This window comes from Nelusetta ayraudi, unplaced genomic scaffold (assembly GCF_046127955.1).
Source record: "Nelusetta ayraudi isolate G7.1 ecotype Tasmania unplaced genomic scaffold, CSIRO-AGI_Nayr_v1 ptg000011l, whole genome shotgun sequence".
NCBI lineage: Eukaryota > Metazoa > Chordata > Actinopteri > Tetraodontiformes > Monacanthidae > Nelusetta > Nelusetta ayraudi.
This window is the reverse complement of record NW_027466061.1, coordinates 8,267,866-8,281,979: the sequence shown is the minus strand read 5'-3', so window position 1 is coordinate 8,281,979 and position 14,114 is coordinate 8,267,866. Positions and strand designations below refer to the sequence as shown.

The 14,114-nt window shown below is 46.9% G+C and overlaps 1 long non-coding RNA gene across 1 annotated transcript; it reads right to left on the bottom strand.

Annotated features, from left to right (window-relative positions):
• Positions 1 to 9,367: 9,367 nt before the first annotated feature.
• On the bottom strand, positions 9,368 to 13,815 carry LOC142884682 (uncharacterized). The gene is made up of 3 exons (XR_012926194.1): positions 12,656 to 13,815; positions 12,454 to 12,553; positions 9,368 to 9,923 (listed from the first exon to the last, which is right to left on the bottom strand). It is a non-coding gene; the product is annotated as an uncharacterized LOC142884682 (long non-coding RNA).
• Positions 13,816 to 14,114: the final 299 nt, after the last annotated feature.

Genomic DNA, 14,114 nt, shown 5'->3' with positions numbered 1-14,114 from the left:
CTGATTGAATACATCTCACCCAAAAGCCTCTCCTTCTATTTGGCCGGCGAATGCAGTTTGGTGTCTGATCATGTCTGCAGCCTCAGCAAACTGTCGGCACACGCCTAAAAGTTGCAGGTGCGCGCAGATGCGAGATCTGCTTAACGGACGAGCGTTGGCGGAGGGAGAAGCATTGAGACAAAGCGAAGGCAGAATTAGCAATCGGACACAAAAAAAGATTGGGGCAAAAGAGGGAAAAAGTGGCCGGCGTGCACATTTGCAACCGGGTTTGACTATTTGGTTGGAGCGCAGCAGAGGCGTGCATGGCGGCAGCGCAGGCAGAAACAAGATGGCGGCTGTCTGCAGCGGACCAGCGCCGCTCGGTCCGGGGATAAAAGAGACAGAAAGGCGCCCGGCGGCACCTGCTCAGGGCACTTTCAGAGGGTTTTTTTTTTGCGATGACACGAGGCGGCGGGTGCCGGGTGGAGCCGGAGGGCAGCGGAGAGCCGGTCGGGGAAACGGGAGGGTGAGAGAACAATGGAATGGCTGCCGTACTGCGGCGATAAGGGGAACAGGAAGCGGGTGAGGAGGGGGCACGGGAGGTAGACACACCTGCTGCAGCAGCTACTGCAACAAGCTGCGGATAGAGAGGCGAGCAAGTCACCTCCGCCAGCGTCTGGCGTTGGGGGAGGGGTAATGTTGGGTGGTGGTGGTGGTGGTGGGGTGGGGGTGGGGGTGGGGGGTAAAATTGGTGGGTGGGAGGGGAATCTCGGGACTTGGCAGGAGCGAGACGGCAGCAGAGCGGAGCAGGAAACGACCAAGCAGGCAGGACACGGCGCTGACGACGGACACTCAGCCGGTGACATCTGCTGCTCACTCACACAGCAGCAGATGTGTGAGTGAGCAGCAGGACACATAAGAAGTCCAACCTAAATGCGGTGACTTTCCTCTAAGGGCATGTCAAAAATAAATAAATAAATAAATAAATAAATACTGTAAATGCATTAATAAATAAATGAATCCCCAAAGACTGGAGGGGTTGTCTGCTGTCGCTTTGCTATCTGATAGAATTTGAAGCTGTTCATTAATTCGTTAAATCTGAAAACGCGACACGCCTACATTACCTATTCTTAAATGCATGAACTCATGATTTGGCCAACAGCAGCAGCAGCAGCAGCAGCAGCCTGGTATCAATCTTTCGCTTTGTTTCCCCAGTCACTAACTATCATCCCGCCTGAACTGCACCTGCCGACCAGAGTATAATACTGCAAGAAAATGAGTGGGATGGAGGATTCACACCCAGCAAGATGTTGGGGGGCTGGGGGGGTGGTGGGGTGGGGGTCTGCAGTCTTCTTAGCCGTCAGCCATTTTATAAGTTGGAGAGAAAAAAGTGAGTGAAGCTGTGCGGCGTGGCTCTGGTGGGAGGTCTCAGTCATGTCCGGAGTGAGTGAACGAGCACAGAGCAGTTTTAACACTGCACATGTTGCACCGATTTTTTTTTTCTTTTTAAAATTGAAATTCACTCAGCAACAGACAATCTGATGTCAGATTCCACTACCAGGTTTTGTCTTTGTTTCTGTAGTCCAACTTGCCGCCCGGCTTGGTTTTTCCTTGTTTTTTTATTGCTGAACAAGGCAAAAAAAAGCCCGACACCATGACCGAGTGCTGCACGTCTCGCTGAAGAGGGGAAGAAGGGAAACCCCAGTCAAGTCGGACGAAATGGCCATACAACATTTGTAATTCAACAAATAAATACCAGGATGTTAAAAAGGACAAATGTGTTGGTGTGCAGCTGAACCGTGGGGGTCAAAGAGGTCGGCTGTCCCGCAGAAGCAAGTTTCATAAGGAGGTAAAAGCTGACATGCAGTCAAATGTTAGGCTTGTTTCCATTTAATAAAACAGAGGCTGATCTGCATTAAATGCTGCTGGAGTCAGCCTGAGCCGCCCCTTCACAGAGCCGCGTCCTCTCAAGCGGTAATCTTAAACCAGGGCAGAGGGCCAAGCCTCCTATAAGATGCGGCACGCTTGGCTGCTTCTGCAAAGGCTCGCTGGGAGAGTTTGAGGCATCACTGCGGTAATATTTCCGTTTAATTAATCTCCAAATTTCATAAGCTTGGGAATGGTTCTAAAAACAGCAGCGGTTTCCTGAACCGTTCAACTTGACATTTGCTAAAAATGCCTTTCGACTCGACGCCGAAAATAGTCTCTCGGCTCAAAGCTACCTGTCTCTCAACCGCACAAGCGCTGCATCACATCCCCAACCAGACGAGGAAAGAATTGGGACAGAACATCAAATGGTGTCGCTGTTTGACACCGTTTGAAACATGAGGAGACTCTACAGTAGTAAAAAAAAAAATGAAACCAAAAGGAGACGAGTGACGGTGGGAGTGAGAAGCTGAAAATGAAAGAGTTTGCTGTGGTCACTGACCATCGAGCCATTAGTGTATAAAACACACCACATTTAACAATGGCAACATCCAACTTCAGATACTGTCAAGTGCACACGTTGTGCTGCATCCCAAACTGGACCAAATTCCTTCAGTCTCTTTCCCCAAATCACAAAACACTGGATAAACTACCAAAACAGTTGCAGCAGTTCTCTCCTGTTTTATGAACGATAGCGGAACCCATTGAGTTTTTCCCTGTTTGGCACCTTGAATTCAGACGACGGTTTTCATGAGGTCAAACACAAGTGTACTGAGCTTTTCCATGTCACGCTCCAAACAGTACTTTGTGCTGCTCTCAAGCTGAGGCCTAGAAATCCTGGACATAAAAAAAACATAAATTATACATCGAACGTCAAACCAGGTAAAGAATGTGTCAGGCTAACGGCTAAAAAATGGCGTGCACCGTGCAGTTCCAGTCTTATTCTGGATGCTACGACATTATCCGGCCAGTTTTGGTTTGGGCTTAGTTTTTTTGATTTGTTGCGATTCCATCCATCAAGCACGTGCAACCTTTGTGCGTCCACTCTGAAACTCTCCAGACTGTCCCTTTACCGGCATTGCAACATTATGGTACAGTGGGCGTAGCCGGCGGCACCGATTTATCCGCTACCTGCCGTATCACCCCACCTTAGCTGGACATCCCATGAAGCAACGCGGCACACCCCCCTCCCCCTCCCCCACTTCACCTTCGCAACCAACGCCTCAGATACTCTGACCCCCTGCCCTACCTGCCAAATTGTACCAAAAGAAACCTAAAGTCTGAACCCCGACCTGCTATTCGACGCCCGATCCAACGCACGTTCCCGTCACGGCGCCTCGCTAAAAAAAAAGAGAATTAAAAAAAAGGGGAAAAGTGGAGCTGATCTCCTCTGCCGCGCGTTCCGTCTTTCCGCCATGTTAGGCTTTTGCTCTTTTCTTTTTTTTTTTCCTCCCTCTCGCAACGGAGATGTGTGAGTGCCCCTCGCAGCTCCCAAGAACCCAACCCGTGCACATGACAAGCAGAACCTCACAAGTTAGGGTCTCAGGGAATGAGAGAGGTACAGATGGCGTAGTGTCCGGCCTTGGCTGCGAGGCGTCCGGCCGCTGCTGTGCTGCTCCGGCCCGCTGCCTGCGGCCGGGCCACACAATGGCAGCTCCCTCCGCACGGCTTTGTGCTCCGCTGTTCTGCCACCGCCGTCCAGCCAGTGTGGGCTCGTCGGCGATTTTCGTTTGACCGTCCCACCACACACCGATCCATCCATCCATCCATCCATCCATCCATCCACGATGCTACATGCGAGACGGCGCGGAGGGGAGACGGCGAGCCGTTGTGCTACTGGCAGCACCAGCACACCACATGCTATAAATCACGAGCGCATCCCATCATACATCAGCAGCCCTGATAGGAAGCCGATCACGTTTCATCTCGGCGAATGTGAACATGCGCACGCACACTCATTCTTACTGTAAGCACTGAAATGCCACACACGCCCGGACAGACAGCACTTTGTTATCACATGATGCTCATAAGAATGGCTCTGCCTCAGCGTATTTTGGCCTCACTGCTGCTGCTGCTGCTGCTACACCCGGGCTCGGCCCAGACACACACACGGCGATGATCTTTGATTTTTCACTCCAACCACATACGCGGCAAACCCGCACGAGCCAGCAGTCTTATACGTCAAATACATACGGCCGGGCTCTCTCACATTTAAGATAGAAACGTTAATAATCAACCCTCCCTTTTCATCAAAATAAATAAAAAAGGCTCCTTACCACGAACCGCAACGTGAGGCGTCCACGCGACGTGCACGCCGGGACTATCGGCCCCTTCGAGACGGCACATGTCAATCATGCAGCTGATTTTTTTTTTTTTTTTTTCCGCAAGGGAAGCTCATTCGTCAGGTAGGCACAATGAGAGCCGGTCGGCCGGGGCGAGACGAGCAGGAAGGAAGGGGAGGAGGAGGAGGAGGAAGAGGAGAAGAGGGAATGGAGGGAGCCGGGAAGGAGCAGCGAGAAGACTCACCCAGCTGCCTGCGGTGGCTGCCGCAGTCGTCTCCACGCGCGCCTACGGCGAGAACACAGGAGGGGAGGATGCGGCGAGACGATGTGAAAAAAGGGAGAGAGACAGAGATGGTGGGGGGGAGGAGAAAGAGGGAAAGGTGGAGAGAGGGATGGTGGGAGAAGTGACGGTTCACGCTGCGAGCCCGGGCTTTGTCGGGTGGATTATTGGGACTAGCACACGAGGCTGCACCGGCAGATTGCTGCTGTCTCGCCGTCTGCTGCTCAGACATGCAAGAGCGTAAGCACGAGCAGCCGCGGCGAGAGAGAGAGAGAGAGAGAGAGAGAGGGAGGGAGGCAGAGAGAGGGAGAGAGCGAGAGACGGAGAGAGGGATCGAGATGAAAAAGAGGGCTGGCGAGAGGTGAAAGGGGTGGAACAGGTGAAAGATAAATACACACACAGGATTTAGCGTTGCAGGAATCAAATCAAGAGAGAGAGAGAGAGAGGGAGAGAGTGAGAGAGAGAGAGAGAGAGAGAGAGAGAGAGAGAGAGAGACGGTGCAGCGGGAGCAAATGTTGCTGTGGTGACGACGAGGAAAAATACGTCCATTTATTTTGTCGACGATAAAACAAACAACAAAAAAAAGCCTGCAAGCAGATGTCGAAAATTGTACGCTTTGCAAGAAATATGCAAGGCTGCCGGGCTTGTGCTGCTGTTGCTGCTGCTGCTGCTGCTGCTGCTGCTGCGCTAACCGCTGCAGAACATGAAGACGGGGAAAAAGTAAAAAAAATAAATAAAAAAAAAGAGAGACTAAATACAAGGGCAGCGAGAGAAAGTGTAGGAAAGAAGAACTGTACAGATAAACAGACAAAAAACAGTGATGAGTTAGTTGCAAATGATCAGCCGGCGTTGAATGGATAATTCTGTGCATTCATGAAAGTTTCTTTTTTTCCAATCAAAAGCTTTTTTTTTTTTTTTTTTTCAAATCCTCATGTCTATATCTCACAGAAACAAACAGACGCTGTATTTGGACTTGGCATTCACGCTTGAAAGCAATTAAAAAATAATAATAATCACAAAACAGAGTTTCCAAATCGCCTGTTGCTGTAGTGCCTGTGTTCTCTGTCCATGTGACAATACTATCTTATTTCTTATTCCTCCTCTGTCTGTCTGGCCGGCCCCATCTCTGTCACATTTTCTTTTTTGCTCCCACTGTCTATGTCCTGGTCTCACTGTATTGCACCTCTCTCCCTCTGTGTGTGTGTGTGTGTGTGTGTGTGTGTGTGTGTGTGTGTGTGTGTGTGTGTGCCTCTGCATTTTCTTCCTCCCTCCTCTGCCTCGCATGCTTCGTGGATCGCAGGCTAAAGTCCCCGGGGCAGCAAAACTGTAGAGTCTGTGCTTGCCCCTCTCTGCCTGACACACACAGCAGCAAAGCAGCAGCAGCAGCAGCAGCAGAAGAGCGGGCAAAGAGATATAAAATGTACCTAAAACCATAGACAGCGTAAAAGGCCGGCGAGAGGACAGGAGAGGAGAAGAGAGGACAGGAGAGAAGAGGAGAGGAGAGGGGAGGAGAGGGGAGGAGGAGAAACGGAAAAGTGGAGAGAAAGAGTGGCACAGAGAACAAAGACATACAGTACGGGTGAAGAGACGGACACAAGGCAAAGATTCACAGTTACATTTTTCTTCTCTTACAGCGCCTCTTTTCATGCTCCTTTTCACTTGAGAAACAAAAATTCAGAAAATCCCCCCTGCAGTCGGCAAGTCCGCTCTTCTGTTCCTGTCCCTCTCTCTCTCTCTCTCTCTCCTCCCTCTGTGTCTGCAAGAGCAACTGGGTATTACGGCGTGCGTCTCGTGGAGAAAAGGGGGAGGGAGCAAAATTGAAAAAAAAGAAGAAAAGGAAGAGTGGAGGAGGAGGAGGAGGGGGGCTGCAGCGCCGACTAGATGTGGGCGAACTTTACGCAAGATCCACGAGGTGACTTTAGTAACTTTCACAAAGGCTGTTGTGAGCTCCACTGTGCCTACAAATATAATAAAAACCAGCAGCCAGAGTGTCGGGTTTTCCACCGATCAGGCCACTGGCAGTGCTGGCGGTCACGCTGCCACCTTACATCCAGAAAGACAGGCTGACTGTTGGTATGTTTGCGAAGGGCTCCAAGACTAAAAATGGCACCAAAACACGGCTAGCTTGAGTGCAAAACAAACAAATATCGCTGCCATGGCGGATCAGCCCATGAGTCCAAAACCAGCCACATTAGTCAGTGTCTCCAACTGTTCCCGGATTTATTGTGTTGTATTAAAAAAAAAAAAAAAAAAAGAAATGAAAAAAAGAGAGAGAGGAAAAAGTAGCATATGTTGATCTGTTTGGTGGGATTATCAGAAGACTCAGAAGGCAGCAAGACAAACTAAATTTGTGTCCAGTTTCATGTTCACAAGATATTAGATATTAGTTGAGCGAATATCTTTTTGGAAAAATATCGTATTGAGGCGTTTTCCATCATCAACGTTCATCATTTCCACCTCTCCTCACCAGAGCCTTTGTTTCAACTCTGATGATAGCTTACATACATCTCCAGCTCACCTAACCGTTTGAGTGCGGGCACACTTGACTTCCAAACTGACACCCTGCTGGTGGAGACTGCCAGAGGTGAGTGATGTTGTACCTGACGATGACAATTAACGTCGCTTGACTTCAACACTCTGGACTGACATACCAAGAATATCTAGATCCAGATTCTGCCGGAGTCTACAGAGAGTTTAGAAGTGGGGAGATCTGCTCAAACTTTCTTACTGCCGCATCCAACACGGGCCTTTCACATTCACTGACTGGCAGGTGGACACATTGAACAGTAACAGAGTTTCTCTCGCAAGGGTAGGCATCATGTATCTGAAACCCAGAGGTTTGTCCACGGAATGGGACATATCAAGGCGACGCCTTCATTTGCCTGTTTTAACCCATTAGGAGAAGCTAATATCTATCTATCTATCTATCTATCTATCTATCTATCTATATATCCATTTTCAATACCCGCTTCTTCCTGAGCTCAGGGTTATGGGCTGGAGCCTATCCCAACTGTCATAGGGTGAAGGCAGGGTGACACCTTGGACAAGGCGCCACTTGAACTTCAACTAAAATTCTAAATCTAAATATTTAGACATAATACTTTGCAGATACTTTCCTTTCAAACCAAAGACTGTATTCTTGAACTACTTCTTCGGGCCTACATTTATTATTTTATTAATACAGACAAATACTTCTGGACATCATAATCCTCATTGAATACAAAGGGCTGGGAGTTTTAGACCCTTGGAACTTTTGTTTTTGTGATGTTAAAATGAGCCGATAAAGCCTCTCTAATGCCTCCAAATGACCACAAACTGAAACACGACTTACTGGGAAAAACAAATCTAAACAAATACAGAATGCTACCAATTGCAGGAAACATGATTCCTGTTGTGTTGCTGAAGAAGAGTGTTGACTTGCTGTATTTATATTGTGTTTCAACAGTATTTCTCTTATTCCAGCGTTGAGGAGACTGAGTTAGATGCATTTAACCTCAAGTAGGAGCAGAAAAGTCCAGGACAACTCATGTATTTTTTTTCTTCAAAATAGTAGAATAGAGGAAACTGCTTGACAAGATTAGACAAAACAGCTGATGCAAAACTTTTCAATCTCTTTAAAATCCATGTCATGGTACTGGACAAAAAAATGAAGTTGGATTTTTAATACCAATAATACCCAAATAAAACTTCTATTTATGAGCTGAGCCCATTCCCAATGTTCTATTCTATGACCAGTCTGGTAATAGAAGGGGAAAAAATGAGAATCCTTTATTGTTGTTAATGGAAAGCACAGTTTAATCATAAAAAAAGTTTGTTAAGATGTTGAAAAGTGAATTTGCACAACAGCCAGCATCAATACATACATACCAACATACATACACTTACAGTGCAAAAGAGAATGGAAAATATAGATTGAAAAAGTAAAAGGCCAATATTGGGCTGATATTCCTCTGCTCAGATTGAAAAACCAAAATGCTTTAGACACTTTTTCAAGGAACAAGAGCCCATCAACTCTCTCGTCCAGGCGCTTATATTTTCAGAAGTTACAACAAGTACAGTATAGTCAATGTAAAGAAGAAGAGAAAATCCAATTGGCTCCATTAAAAGAAATGTCTAAATTCACACTAAATGAATACAGTTTTCTCTAGACTGCCCTATATGTTTTGAAAATAAATAAATATCTGAGTCGAGGGAAGTCTTTTGGGTTATACGGTCAGAGGTCTACTTTTGACCTTTTCTTTTTCCTTTTTTTTGGATAAAATTAATAATAGTATAGTATTACCAGGTTTCTACAAAACAACCAAAATACAAGAAAAACAAAAGAAGGCAGAAACAAGAGTCAAAGAGGGAGAAAGAGCTCAAGGTCGTGAACCAGTAAAGGACAGGATGGCGAGTTGGGAGCTAAATTTGTATTTTATCAATATTCCCGCCGCAAAACTGGCAGTAAAACCCGACAGGAGACACGATAGAGAGTGCAGGACGACAAGACAAGGACAAAGACAAGGAGAGACTCCGGCAGCAGGGCTCCTCTGACGGACGGCCTGCAGGAGTCTGCCATCAGTGACACAGTGACACACACACACACACACACACACACACACACACACACACACACACACACACACACACACACACACACACACACACACACATCTGTGCGGTCCCAAACGATCATCTTCTCCCTCTCCTGGTTTGATTTGAAGATGCTTAAAAAACAAAAACAACAACAACGACTGAACTGCCGGTCAATTCCTCCTCTTTTGTGTCTGACTGAGATCCAAGATTTACTCTTCAATTTCTCTAATTTCATCACTGGCTCATGGCTAACATCACATGCTGCGGTGTGCCAACGACATCACATGCGGCGCCTCCGCTGTTCCGATCACGGCTTTATAAAGTGCCTTTTCTCTTTAACCCACTCCCCTCCTCCTCCTCCTCCTCCTCCTCCTCTTCCTCTCCAGCAGCAGCGTCACCTCGAGACCTCGGCCACACGTTCAACCAACATCAGCACAGCTGAACGGCACTATTTATAGGCATTTTTAATGAAGACTAAAACCTGCACTTAAATTCTAAAAGGAGGGTGGAGTGTGTGTGTGTGGTGTGTGCGTGTGTGTGTGTGTGTGTGTGTGTGTGTGTGTGTGTGTGTGTGTGTGTGTCAGTGAGTGCGTTCGGGGGTCACCGGGGAAGAGCTCCGCTGTGCCTCCCGCTGCACACCGTACGTAACAGACTACAAAGGAGCACGGCAGAACATTTCTGACACGGATAAACAAGTCAATTTTTCCCCTTCCTCCTCATACCAGGACAGAAAAAAAAAAAATTGAGAGAAGTCAAAGGAATCCTGAGTCTACTGTAACCGACTCCCTCTTTCAGGCAGCAGAAGCCGCCCCACACCGAGGGCCCCTCGCTTTATTCTGGCCCGCGGAGCTCCTTACTCCACCTCCGTCGAACCCAGTGGCCTTGGGACAGAGAGCAGAGAGTTTAAGTGAAAACAGCCTTTCATCATCCGGCCACTCGGGCGCTTTACATATCTGCGCACAGCGCCGCACTGTACTACGGGGAAACCACCCCTCCTTCGCAGGGCTGTGCCCACACTTTATTTACCGCTCACAACTGCATAAAGAATCCCTTTATCACGCCACAAACACAGACGCGTCTGCGGCCGACACATCCCGCTCACTCGGCAGCACACCGCTCACGTTCGAGCACATTCTAAAGGCCTTTCCCGACTGTTTAATCGCCGTCCGCGATGAAAACAACCCACAGCCGGGAGTTGTCCTGAAGAGCAGCGGAGAGCCATATTGTTCCACAGATTCATTCAATCGCGTCTCAATTCAAACATATCAGCGCGTTTAAGTTGCCGTCAGGGACACGGATGATTTTCTTTCTGTGGTTTGTGGCTTTTCTGGACCCGCAGCAGCGAAAGTTGCGTCTGGCCCGTTTGATCACAGCAGCAGTCTGTGCCACACCGCTGCACGGAGGAAATGCAGTGTATGTTTTTTTTTTGGCCAAAGGGGAAACTGAACTCTGTACATCTTTGGCAGCTATTAGCTTCGTCCTCTTCGTTCTTCGTTCCCCTGCGGCTGTGTGGTGTTTCCCTTCACTGTCACGTCTGTTTTCATTCCCCCACACAGACTTCACAGCGTGCAGCATGTTGTTTCTCGTCTCCCAAGTCTTTCTTTTTTTTTTTGGCCTTTATTTAATTGATCTTCATAAAAATGACGTAAGAAAAAAATGGAAGCATTGCAAATGTTGCAATGCTTCCATTTTTTTGGTTCATTTCCGCACGTCTCAGTACATGCTGGGAAAAAAAACGAATTGCGATTGAAAACGGAGCAAGGACATTTAAAATACTTTATATTAAAAATGTGGAAACTGCTATTTTAAGCAATGTATTTGCGTCTAAATAATCAACACCAGTGTGAGGAGTCTAAAAATGTGTCAAAAAAAAAAAAATGGATGCGTCAGTGTCTGGAGTGTGCAGTGCATCCTCAGGGAAAGCTAGGAGGCTGTACAGTTATCTCCTGTGGTGTCACTCTCAACTATACAACCTACTACCTCAACCTGCGGAACACTGGAGCAAATCCATCGCGAAAAAAAAAAGAATCCAAGAACCGTTTCTACTATTTCAAAAACCAAAAAAAGTTGTCGCGCTCAATTAGCTTCCGCAAAATGTCCGTTCCTTGCAAACACAGCGAAACAAGTGTTATTCCAGAATGGTACGCGGCCAGAGGTTATTATACTGCAGTCCGGGCAGCACTGATCCACTGGCCTATTTCTGAAATACTGTAACATGGCCATACAGTCTGAGCCGCCTCCTTTGGGTGGGGTCACCCTGTATGAAGTGAACACGTGGGTTGAGCCGGGGGAGAGAGTGTATTCATTCTATAATCAAGTCTGACAATTTCATCCTTTTGAATTATCGAGTCAAACCCCACCCTAATAACATTAAATCAAGCTAGTTTGATTTTCTCTCAGGTCACGTGCAGTGTTGGCCAGGGAGACACATACCTATAGATACGAGCTTGTGCAGCCAGTCACCACAAGTTCGGATCTACGGGTTTGTGGCAGCTGGCATGAGGCGGTGGCCATGCAAGAGCCGGACAGCAAGTCTGCCACCTTCTACATCACATTTCTATAACACTCAAAACCGGGGAGATTATGGACACAGAGATGTTGACCATTTTGTAAATCTGCGTCAAATAAAGTCTGTTGGATGTACAAGGATTTCACAGTTTGTCTTATCGTCGCAGAAAAACAGTAAAGCTGTTGCAAAAATGAGCATTTTCTCAAAATTAATCATCATGTGATCACGATAAAAAAAAAAAAAACATCTTCCCATGTCTTTTATGAAATAACTCCTGCAAGTAGTACGTACAGGACTTCATTTCTTCTGTGTGTATCTTGTAGAGGAGAAGTTGAACGTGACCCTTGGTACACTGAGCAGGCCAGAGCATATGACTTCCACACCAACGTGTTCCTTTGACCCACTGAGTAACAGGAATATTTATTTTTTAAACCATTGCCTGCCATCCCCTCTGAAAATCTATTCAACGTGTAGTTAAAGAGACAGAAAGTATTTTTTTCCGCAGCGCAAAAATTTAAAATAAATAAAATGAAATAAAATACTCGCGTATGAAGTGTCCGTCAGGCGGCCGAGTCTATTCTGAAATATCAAATCTTATTTAACAATAAATTCTTCTATTTTCATAAAAAAAAAGTGTTTGCACATACAGTTGGACATCCGTCGCTTAGCATTTTTTTTTCTCCAGAAAGAACAACAATAAAAACCTGCAACCTTGTTTGAATAACAAATTGCATATGTGTTCAAAACAGAACAGAATCCTTGTTCATTAAATTTTTTTCTTCTATGTTAATTAACCACAGTTGGTTGTAAAATATGATCCTGCTGTACCTGGCAGGTACGCCTCGTGTGGTACCCATGAGAAAGTACACCCACACAATGAAATAAGAGAGTCTCCAACATACCAGAAGGTCACCGATTCAAAGTGATGGTCAGCCACTCCTGGGAATCAGATGGAGGCTTCAGTCGCACAGCAGGCCGGCGCTTCAGCATAAATCCAGAAACCTACAAAAGCAAATACACAAATCATGAAAAACACGCAGAAACGAAAAATGCTGAAAATCTGTAGCAGCGGAGAGGCACGCGGTTCTGAAACCCCACACTTACAAACACGTGGTTATCCGAGCACACTTTAAAAACGTGTAAAAAAGAAAAAAAAATACAAGAAGAGCAATAATCAATGGCGAAATTGAGGGTTAGAAAAAAATTCTAATGCAAAGTAAAAGTGGAAAAACATCCCCTGGTTGTCTTGCGTTTCGCCTTCCTAACCCATTGTCCAGTGCCCATTTTCCGGGGTTTAAAACCTCAAATCGCCTTAAACAAAAAAAAAGAAAAAAAAAAAAAAAAAAAGGTACGGCAAGAGAGAGAGGCAAAAGGTTGACTGTGGTAAGATGTGGTTGAGGAGGAGTCGCAGCACAGGGCTGGCTACAGAAAAAGTGGAATTTGTGACCAAGCAAAGGGAAGGGTGGTGTTTTCTTTCTTTCGTTTTTCTTTTTTTTTTGGTGCTTCATTCTGCCTTTGCTTTTTTGGATCCCAGCAGGATCCTTGGCTGTAGCTCTGCCTCCTCTCAGTGTTGCCAAAATTTTTGGACATATCCCTTTGTCTTACACTCTGTTGCATAAAATCAAATTGAGAGATGAGAAAAGACATAACTTAAAAAGACTGGGGTGGGGGTGGGGGGGAGAGGAGGAACGGTCAAGCAACCTGCAGCACGAGTTGCTGAAGAAAAGGGACCCAGCGTGAGTCAAAGTGCTTAAAAAAAAAAAAAAAAAAAGGCTTAGCAAGCGGCATTAAAAGAAACGCAAAAAAAAAAAAATCACCAAAAAAAGTCAGGACGGAAGAAGCTCGCTTTCGCGTCAGAATTTTCTCTCTCTCTCTCTCTCTCTCTCTCTCTCTTTGCAAACACGTTATCTTCCAAACGCGAGCTTGCAAAACGATTCTCCTCCGCCGCCTCAAACACGGCAGCCGAAGCCTTCCCAAAGCTTTGCCACGTAGTGAGAGAGGGAGAGAGAAAGCAGCTACTTTTTCCCCCCCTCTCTCCAAAATGGCTGAGGGCCGGGGGATAGCGGCTACGAGCAGCGAGGAAGAGCGCTGCTCTCCGTCCCCGCTCAGGGGAGGGCTGGGCGACTCAGCCAGCATCGACTCCCCACGTTTCCCACTCGTCCTCACGCCTAATGCCCTTTGTCCCATGAGCCGTCTCCCCGGCCAGACAAATGGCGTACAGCTGTGTTGTCAGTCCGGCAGGATCTGGGCTCGGGCCACCGTGCAGGGGGAGAGCCGCCGCTGTAAGTGAAGGAGGGCTGATGCGGTTCACTGTGAGCCGTTTGTCTCTTGTCATCTGACTCACCGCTGCAACTTTTAGCTAAATGTCTTCGGCATCTCATGCTAGGACAAGAGATGAATCGCTATAAATGCCACATAGTGACTGGAGCTGGGTGCGTATGCAGTCGGGATGAATGGATTAAAAAAAACCACGAGAGCACAAAGAGCACTCAGAGAGCACTAAGATCACAGCAGGTGCCTGCAGCTGCCAATCACTGTGAAGACCAACAGCAATTTTAGAGAT